Source organism: Lathyrus oleraceus, chromosome 6 (assembly GCF_024323335.1).
Source record: "Lathyrus oleraceus cultivar Zhongwan6 chromosome 6, CAAS_Psat_ZW6_1.0, whole genome shotgun sequence".
Classification (NCBI taxonomy): Eukaryota; Viridiplantae; Streptophyta; class Magnoliopsida; order Fabales; family Fabaceae; genus Lathyrus; species Lathyrus oleraceus.
In genome coordinates this window covers 479063470-479074000 of record NC_066584.1, presented here as the reverse complement: position 1 = coordinate 479074000, position 10531 = coordinate 479063470, and the positions used below count along the sequence as shown (strand labels likewise).

Here is a 10531-nt window from a genome sequence, read left to right as displayed (position 1 = left end):
TGAAATTTGATATGCTACTCATTCAATGTGTTCTGTTTAGGCTTGAATTTTTATGGAATTTATTGAGCTGTTTTGATGTTGATTTGATGGTGATCATTCTGTTTGCTCTAATGTGATTCCAAAGTGCATAGTTTGGCATGTTTTATATATGAAATGGATTTGGTACATAGTTTTGGTGTGAGACCAATTGGATTCTATTCTTGCTTGATAAATCTTGGTTTTGATCAATTTTTACTTGCTGTTTTGAATTTTTCATCTCCTTTTGACCCTAGGCTTGTCCTAGTGGTCTCGTTTCTCACGTTTGGATGTGATTTTCAGGTTGAAGAAGCAAATGCTTTGAGGATGTTAATTCAAGTTGATTGAATTTGGTTAATTGTTGTGAACTAACTTGTGTGTGTTGTAGGATGCTTGGCTCACTTGCTTTGAGCTTGTGCTTGACTCACTTGAGTTGATTGTGCTTTGCACATTGCATTGTTTGATTGCACATTGTCTGTTGGTTTTTATACTGTTTGTTTTGATTTTGTGATTGGTATACTTACTGAATTAGATTGATTTCAGGTACTTTAGTCGCTAACAGTTCATCTTTGAACTTGCTTTGTGCTGCTGCTTGGTTGTATAAACCAATTGAGGTAGACTCTCTTGTCTCCATGTAGTCTGGAAGACCTGGCCTGTTACTTGGCCAGGCACCTGTCTGAAGTCCTCCTTAAGAGGCAATGTTTGTGATTGTTTAACTTTGTCCCCAAGCAGGAAAAGACCTTGATTAAGGCAATTGGCAGAACCCAAGGGATGTGCAATCCATCCCCTGCTATTCTTGTTGAGTCGTCCCTCTGCTCACACCACTGTGTTGATGCATTGGGACATTAACCCAAGATCAGTTGAGTCAGAGTCTTGAGTGTAGAAGGGTTCCTACTTTCTGAACCCACACTCCTTTGTCTGAAGTTCTCCCTGGCCAGGGATAAGAGCTGTGAAGTCTAATCTTCACTCACCTTTCATCTGGCTTCACCCTGACTCTCAATGTCAGGGTTAAGAGCTAATACCACCCTGACACAGTTGACTTGCCTTGGCAGTCTAACCCTTTGTTTGAGCCCACTTTGACTGGATATAGTGTGTGCTATTTGAAATGTCTGCTTTGCTTTGTTTATGCTTGCATGCTTTGCTTCTTCCTGGTTAGGATTAGCTCGCTGTTGTGCAAGTAGATAGAAACCATAACATAGGGCAATGATGCATGATAACATCTAGGCTCGAGTCCAGCTCCCTAGTAGTGTGTCTCCCTTTGTATCTGGTTAGAATTTCTTTCCCGTTCAGGGGAACTACGTCGCCCTGATCCTCATACCAGATAAGGTACGTAGGCAGGAGACCGTGCAAGGTCTCTCCGGGTGTCGCATCTCGAAAAATACGATTCCTCGCGATGGTCGCGGAAAAAATTATGTTCGAACAGAGTCGCCACCGAACTTTATTTACCCTAATAAAGGGATAGGAAAATATCGATAAAACCTCTAAAAAATAGAATAATGGTCGTCGCAACCATATTCGGGTTCGGGAGTCGATTACGCAAGGGGAAGGTATTAGCACCCCTCACGTCCGTTGTACTCAACGGGAACCTTTTAGTCTAATTTGCTATTTGAATGTTAGTTAAATGTTGTTTGCTTTCTTCTAGTAATTAGAGTTGATAATAGAGATGGGTGAAGACCTCATGAGGGGGAAATGGGAGGTTTTTTTATTAGTGTGCTCGCCAAGATTTCGCAATCTCGTGCCTACGTATCCTTATGGTGCAATAAGGAAATCAGAGCATTCGTAGTTCGGGCAACTACGGTTTTTGTTGGTGTCTTTTAATGAACGACTGTGTAGATCGCGTCCTAAAGGCTAAACGCTGGCTTGCCTACTCTCGGCGGAGGCTTAAGCGTTGGTTTGTTGTGCGCATTAGAAAGGATTAACAGTGTTCTTTTGAAAAGAATTTTTAAATTGTTGGTCGCACGAGGGCGAAGAATTAAATTTGATTTGTGAAAGTGTCTTGAATTTATTCGATTGTGTTTTAATTTGATGACGAAGATTCGAACAATGTGGCGTACGCCAATTATTCGAATAATCGAGAGATAATGAAGCGGATGCTCACTATTCTCCTTTTCATTCAAAGATTAATTATTAAAATAAAGCTTTTAGAATTTATAATTAAATTGGAAAAATGATTTTAATTTTAGAGAGTTTTTTAGGTTTTAATTAAATGACAAAAATTCGAGCAATATGGCGTACGCCAATTATTCGAATAATCGAGAGATAATGGAGCAGATGCTCATTAATCTCCTTTTCATTTAAAGATTAATTTAAATAGTGCTTTTAGAATTTGTAATTAATTTGAGAAATAATAATTTGTAAATGATTTTAAGAGAATATTAGAATAGTTAAATTGGGAAAATGATTTTAATTTTATAGAGTTTTTTAAGGTTTTAATTAAATGACGACAATTCGAGCAATATGGCGTACGCCAATTATTCGAATAGTCGAGAGGTAGTAAAGCGGAAGCTTACTATTCTCCTTTTCATTCAACATTAATTTAAATAATGAAACTTTTAAGATTTTATAAATAATTTGGAGAGTGATTTTAATTTCATAGAATTTTTTAGGGTTTAATTGAATGACGAAAACCCGAGCAATATGGCGTACGCCAATTATTCGAATAGTCGAGAGATAGTGAAGCGGAAGCTTACTATTCTCCTTTTCATTCAAAATTAATTATCAAATAATTTTAAGAAAATACTATTTAAATATGGTGGATTTGAATTTATTTAGAATTAATATACTTTTGAGAAAGACTATTTGGTATTGGACCAACATCAAATTTATTTATTAGAAAATAAAGTAAATTATTTGTTGACATTAACCGTTAATCCATCATATGATTAGTTAATGAGATAAAAATGAATTGAAAATAAAACTAAGCTAATGAACATTTCTACTATCATTATTTAGAACTAATCGTCTTAATAAAAATACTTAGAAGATAATACACATATCAAAGACTATAAATCCAAATATGTGAAAAATGATCAAAAGGAAATCCTCAAAAATAAACACCTAAAAACACAGCAAGCCTCAAACCAACCAGAGTTCATAATGGGCCCTAAGGCCCCAAAACTCATCCTACAAAGAAATGATCCGGAGATCAACAAGAGAAAAAAAAAGCCCTAAACTTAAACCTCCTAAGTTCATTTTGAAAACAAAAAAAGGCAGGCAGCTGTACAGCTGTCCTGCGCTTGTCCTTGATGGACGACCTTTGGTCTTCCCGTTAGTGGGACGCGTGGGGATTAACACAGACAATAGGCTTGAGGTGGCATTCGTGCACCCAGTCGTCATCAATGAATGGCAGACTTTTGAAAAACAAAATATTAATGATTTGATTAAATGTGAGTTTTTAAAAGGAATCATCGTTGGGTGTTGATACTAAAAGGAACGATAGGTCTCCTTCTTCCTCATTCTTAAAACTTGCTTCCAACAAAAACACCCTTCAAATATTATAAGACCAAAAAAAAATTCTAACATCTACCTCATTCGAAACTGGGATGACCATTTCCGAACCACAAACCATCCCTACCCATGAGTTTTAATGGAGACACAGACCTTAGATACATCACTAAGCTTCGGGAACGACACAAAAATGTCACAGATCTAAAACACATCCCAAACCGACATCAATAGTCATCTAGTTTAAAACAAACACAAAAACAGATGCAAAAATCTCTCAAAGAGTGGAAAGGAGCAAACCCTAAAGTGAAGGCGAATGGGTTTCGTGGAAACTTTGGAAATCCGGCGCAATTCTGGCGATGGTGATGGCTTCAGGTATCTACTCCTTCTTTCCTTCTTTCCGTCCTCTTGCGCTCGTTACTTCTTCTTCTTCGTTCTTTGTTACTGATCTTGGGTGTATTGGCTTGACAGGGGCTTAGCTCGAGCTTGTTGAGCCTCGATGTGAGAATCTCAACAAGTTCAAAACGGAGCTTTTTTTTAATGAGGGTTTTGGAGTGATTTTTCCAGAGTAACGGTGCAGAAATTCGGATCCCTCTTCAGTGGATTTCACTCCCTTCTTATAGAGAGGTGGTACGAGGTTCATACGTCCTTATCCTTCATGAGCTGGCAAATCTATTCAGAATCATTCTGTTAGAGAGGAATTTTTGGGCTGGATTTGGTGGGGACCAAGGTATGTGAGTCATTTTCCTGTTTTGTCTGTAGTGAAATCCTTCCAAAAACGTGTGGCCTTTTGTTGAACTTTTCACTGCCTCTTTACTGCTGTAAAACACATGCTTGTCAAATTATTTACTCTTCTGTAAAATGGAATTTTTAACTGATGCTTGACCTTTAATCATTTCTTACATACAACGGCTTTCTAATGTCAGTCCCATTTGGTTATGGATGGTGACAGGACCGTTAATTTGAGCTGGTACGCATTCATCTTGAGATAATACGTAGCGGATGTCGGTTTTGTTGCTATCACAGTGTGCTGTCACCAATTCTCGTATTGATGTGAATTGTTCTTCAGGTATGACATTTCCTGTTGATTCCGTGTGGTGTCTTAGCTATTCATCACTTTTGCTTATGGTTTTAGTTGCAGCTTCATGTTATTTTGGCTTGACTGATTATTGCATGTTTTGGATTGATGCATATTGCTTGACAATTTCAGGTTGGTAATTCGGATGGAAGTAAGGCAGTGCATACTGATATAGGTGAAATGCTGCCTTTATGTTGTAGGTCACAATATGACTCCCTCCTACCAGGTTTGTTATTTTGTACTATCGTATATGACTGCAATTTGAAATGCTCGATTGTTGTGTGTTATTGCCTTTATACTGAAGTGCATTGATACTTGCAATGTCTTTGATGTATGCTGCTGGACTAGGTTGAAAATTGATCATTGAATATGCTAACTGATATGCCTTGGAATTTTCTTGTGAGGATTGCTGAGACTTTTGTTGAACCTTCCTTTGATGCTGGATTTATACTTCGACAATAGGTACCTTGGTTTAATCTTGGTATGTGGCTAATTCTTCTTGCTGCAGGTCGGGTTCTCCAGTTAGGCCTGTTGATTCCATGGTTATGTTGAACATGTTGTCTCGACCAAGGTTTCCTCATCCATTGGCTTGTATTTCAAAGTTCTGAAGCGGGTTTGTGGCAGAACTGCTCAAGGTGCTTGCCATCCTATATGTTCTGTTTATTCATCGTGATGTTGTACTGATGCATTGTGGGGTGTGAACCGTGTGACAAAGGATACGCAGTGGCCCCTCTGCTGCAGAAGACCTGCAGACTTGCAGTTGCTTGGCCAAGGCGGATTGCAGCCCTCTTTGATGTTTGGTGGTCAGAATGCTGTGGTTCGTGATGTCGAAATGCGGTTCCATTGTTTGTAGAAGCACACGCATTGTATTGTAATGAGTATGTACAAGTTTCAAGCCTGTTTCAATTACGGTGTGTTTTGATCATGCCGGTTTTATATTTGCTTTATTGCTTGGCTTAGCCTCTTTTCTTTCATTCAGAAATCCATACTCTCTGTTAGAGCAACATTTACAAATGAAAGAAATCTCAGTAAATGTTTTGATCATGGCAAAAAAAATAAAAACAGTATTATCATTTCCAAGAGCAGTAACACTTATTTTTCTAAAAATGATGGAGCACCATTATTGAACAGTCACGTAAAACGCAAGGTCATTCCCAATTCAAATATAAGGGATTATTTGAGGATTATCAAAGCCAACCACTAGTTATTCAACCATGTCTTCCCAGAGTAAATAAAATCAGAATAACATATTGCCATGCGGAATGCCACATCTGAATATATCTAGAACGTCATAGGCATTTATGCAGGACTGCAAAATCTACATTTGGAGGTGGCTATTTTCAGACATAGTAACCAATGAAAGCGAATCCCCTTCCAATCAATCTTACCAGCACAATACCATGCCTAGGTTTCCACGCAAAACAGTAATGTCTGCATCTTCAACCTTTAAGTCTTATTTGTTCCTTCATAGTTGCTTGTCATAATCAAGTTTCTTCTTTAAGGCCTTACAACGACCAAGAATGCTAGTAAGGCAAGTGTAGAACAATTGCTTTGACAAAAGGTTGTATTTCTCAATTGTAGTAGGCTCTTGAATGTACTCTTTGCTTCGTTCCAATCAATTACTTGTCGTAAACATTTCCATGCCTGGATATAAACTGTGATGCTTGACATGCTTTGATTGCAACGACTTTGACTTTGATGCCATCAAATCTTGTGGAGTGAATGAGTGCAGTAATCGGAAATTATGTGTCGGCACTGCTACTACAACAACCAAGGGTGCGGCTCTTTATGGAAACTCAGCTCTATAGACTTTAACCTCGTGCGTGAATTTTTGCTCTCTTTTTACATGAATAATGAATCTTCGAACATGTAGTGCAATAGATAGTATGACTTTGACTTAATCATGAGTGATACCCAAGATTTAGGACCTGAATGGCTAGTGACACTCATGCGACATAGGCCCGACAAAGACTGAGATGTACCATGTCTTAAGAGTTCAAACAGTAGATGAAAAATAATTTATATCAAAACCAAGAGTCATGAGATGAATGAATGCTTGACCAAAACTTTTAAAATGCCCGGACAAAATTGGGGTATGACAGCTGCCCCTATTTAATTACAGTGAACTAGAAAGCAGAAACGACAGTGGTCTTCATGCGTTCATAGTGAACGGTAATTAAATACAAGAAGACCCGAGTTTTATCCTTTGAAGTGGAAGAAGTAAATTCATACAGAAAAAATGTAGTAAGAAATACAGTATGAGAAGGAATCGTCAGCATAGTATCTTGGATAATTACAATCGAAGTATCCCTTTAAAGGAACGATACCCCAACTGTATCCAAGACTGTCTGGTAATAAGCGAAACAATGTTTCTAAAAATGAATGAGACTCTTCATGTTGATGAAGCAGCATCTCAAACAGTAAAGAAAATGAGATTCTCTGCATCGAGTCGAAGCAGCATCTCATATGATAGAATTAAGATATTCCGAACAATGGAATGATACCTTAATTGAATCTGAGACTCTTCGAGGATACTAGAGCAGTATCTCAAAAGAAAAACTAGAATGAGACTCCTCATATTAATGAGACAGCATCTCAAACAGTAATGAAAATGAGATTCTCCATATAAATGAAGTAATATCTCAAAGAATGAATGTTTGTTGGGGGGTTTTTTTTAGAAAAGATTCCTTTTGGAGGAAACCTGTTGAAGAAGCTCTGCAAGGAAGAAACTCACAAGAGACCTTTATGGTAACTTCTGCTTGGGGAGTGTCATACCCCAAAATTTGCCCATTAATATTTCAAGACATTTGTCAGGGCACTCTGACTCATTTTTATGACACTGATCCCAAAGGAACGAAGGCCCAGCTCACGAATGGCCCAATCCAGAAAATGGCCCAAACTGGCCTGTTCGCTACACGCTCGCCTAGCGAACGTTACGTTCGCTACACGCTCGCCTAGCGAACGTTCGCTACACGCTCGCCTAGCGAAGCAAACGTTCGCTACCAGCTCGCCTAGCGAAGCTGACAGACAACAAAAAATTTCGGGCTTCGTTCTGAGCCCATTAGGTCATGAAAAAGGGCATTATAAATACCAGCACTTCAGTAATGAAAAGGAGAACGAAAAAGGAGAGGGGAGAACTCTAGCAAGCAAACCCTAGCGCTCACAGACGGAAAACCCTAAAGGAAGCCCTGAGGGAAAAGCCGGCGGCGGCAAGGTCACTTCCGCTCAATTCGATCCGATCAGCCAATTCAAGGTTACAATTCGATTACAAACAGGTTGGCATTGCTATTACTACCCTATGTTCTTAATTTGCACATGGTATCATGATTGAATTTATGAAACTATCTTAAGTTTTACATATGAATTTAAGTATGCATGAACCGTTGAATGTCTAACCACATAATCTCTGTAATGAATGCTATAAAGTGTGAAGCTTGCTGCCATCATATCGTTATTAAAACCGGAATCCGCAGCCGCTCGCTAGCACATCGCTAAGCGAGCATGCAGCGAGTATTCGCTAAGCCTTCGCTAGGCGAGGCAGGCGCGAATCCGACAGTAGCCAACTTTTCTGTTCTGACTTTTCATTCATGTTTTATCATAACCAGGCATTGTTTATTTGATCCTATTACTGTTATGATTTCTTTTGCGGTGTAATCCTCGATTGCATCCTGATTTGGTATGCTAACCCGTTTGTTGAATTTTGCAAAGGTTCATATGTCCCAGAAAAAAAGACCGCCGTTAGGTCTTCCACTTTATTTGTGGGATACCCTTGTGGAGGCTCACCCTAAATTGCTTAATTAATTTTAATGTGTTAATTTTAATAATTAATTTTAATGTATTAATTTTAATGTATTATTTTTAATGTATTGATTTTAATGTGGAGATTCATCATAATCACCTAATTAACTTTAAAATGTGGCCTTTAAATATGTGATCTTGGACCCCTCTTTTGCCTTACGATATTACGGTATAACGGTCATGTCCCGCGAATGTAGGGATACACTTAGCAAAGACCCTTCGGTTAAATCATCATAAAATAAATCATGGTCCCTCGGATGTTGCCTTCGAAATTACGATTTTGTCCCTCGATGACCCTTCGGTGTAGCCTACGGTTAAATGATGATCGTCCCTTCGAATGCTAAGGTATCCTTACAACTGTTGCCTTCAATGACCTATCGATGACCCTACGATGACCCTTAAACATCCAAAGGGTAAAATTACTCACTTCTCAATAGTAAGGACAGTTTTACCCTCATAAGGATAGGAAACGTTCATAACGACCTTAGGAAGGTATAACTCTCAATTACTGGATCCTAACCTAAAATATTTTCAACGCCTCACACCTTTCAAAACCTCTTTTGGAAAATCACCACTTGGTATACATTCATACTAGAATCATTACCAAGTTACATTTTTCTAAACCGTTTTCAAAATCAAACGAGATAAATACTTTGTATACATTCATACGAGAATCATTACAAAGTTAAACTCTCTTTTCGAAACATTTTTAAACAATTCACCAACACTTTTCAGACAAAAATATAAGTGATCCAGCAATTAAGAGCCCATGGATAACCATGGATACAAAGGGTGCTAATACCTTCCCTTTGTATAATGTACCTCCCGAACCCAAAATCTATTGAGGTCTTTCCTGTTCTTTTCCACCTTTCCTTATTGGATAAAAGAAAAGTCGGTGGCGACTCTTGCTATCCGCGACATTGCGATAAAAAGCAAAACACCCCAAGTCAGTTCACCGTATGACAGAACTGGCGACTCTGCTGGGGACACTTTAAAAAGAGAGGTTACCTTAAAAAACAAGATCACTTATTTAAAATTGTCTGATTTACTTTTAAGGGATTGCTTGGGTATTCTTGAGTGAAAGATCCTACACCCGGATCTAGTGTACCTTAGGTAAGTAGCAATAGATCATCGCGACTATCCGGCGTATACTGGAATGGTTAAAATGGTGGCTACGGTTAATGTGACACTTTGGTTGTCCTGATGTTCCTCATGTTACTTGAGGAAAAATTTGGCTTCCGCGTGGTGTCATTAAAGCATTAACCAGACCTTTAGAACCCTAATTGACTCATCCTGGCCATTAGAAAGTAGTGAGATAACTGACTTCGGTTCCGACTGGGGTTGGTTGATACTCGATACTACACCCTTTGAGATTGGACTTTAGGGAAGCTTCGGTCAACCACTTGGCGTTGCACTGAAGTGGACTGAAAGAAAGGTCGATGATCTGAGATCCTTCTAGAACCCGGTTACTATTCTAGGACAGGTTGAACCAACCAAACTTCAGTGGGGAGGGTACTTACCTATGGAACTCATGCAAGCCTTAAAACCTAGGATTGATTGTTGTGTGACATGTCTTTGCTTGCATAACAGCATAACATCATAACATCATAACATCATGGCATTATACTAACCATTTCAAGGACTTAGGAATTTAGCTTTGCTCTGTTAAACAGGTTATGGCTTCCAGGAAGACTATCCGGGTCAATCTTGTAGCAATCTCTCCTCAACTCAAGGATTTGGTGTCAGAACTCCCCGATCATGCTCAGTTCAACAAGAAACATGGTCATCTTCTCAACTTAGTTACCACTGGTTTCAAGGAAGATATGATGAGAGTCCTATTCCAGTTCTTCGATCCTAAACATCATTGCTTCACTTTCCCAGATTATCAGTTGGTACCCACATTAGAAGAATTCTCCCAGCTGCTTGGGGTACCTATCCTTGATCAAATACCTTTCAGTGGTTTAGAAAAGGTTCCGAAGTCTGAAGAAGTTGCCGCAGCTTTACACATGACGAAGTCCGACATTGAAGCTAATTGGGTAACAAGGAGTGGAGTTAAGGGTTTACTTGCCAAATTCCTGACAAATAAGGCCCGAGAATTCTTAAAAGTTATGAATGTCCGTGCTTTCGAAGACATCCTGGCATTGCTAATCTATGGCTTGGTGTTATTCCCTAATCCAGACCAATTCATAGACATGA

General features: G+C 38.8%; 1 long non-coding RNA gene and 1 pseudogene across 1 annotated transcript; one reads left to right on the top strand and one right to left on the bottom strand.

Moving 5' to 3' along the window:
* The first annotated feature begins 3446 nt into the window (after positions 1 to 3446).
* Positions 3447 to 4689, top strand: LOC127098312 (uncharacterized). Its single transcript, XR_007793332.1, has 3 exons — positions 3447 to 3834; positions 3931 to 4528; positions 4670 to 4689. It is a non-coding gene; the product is annotated as an uncharacterized LOC127098312 (long non-coding RNA).
* A 1188-nt stretch (positions 4690 to 5877) lies between these two features.
* LOC127096358 (uncharacterized) lies at positions 5878 to 6487 on the bottom strand (annotated as a pseudogene).
* Between the last annotated feature and the right edge of the window lie 4044 nt (positions 6488 to 10531).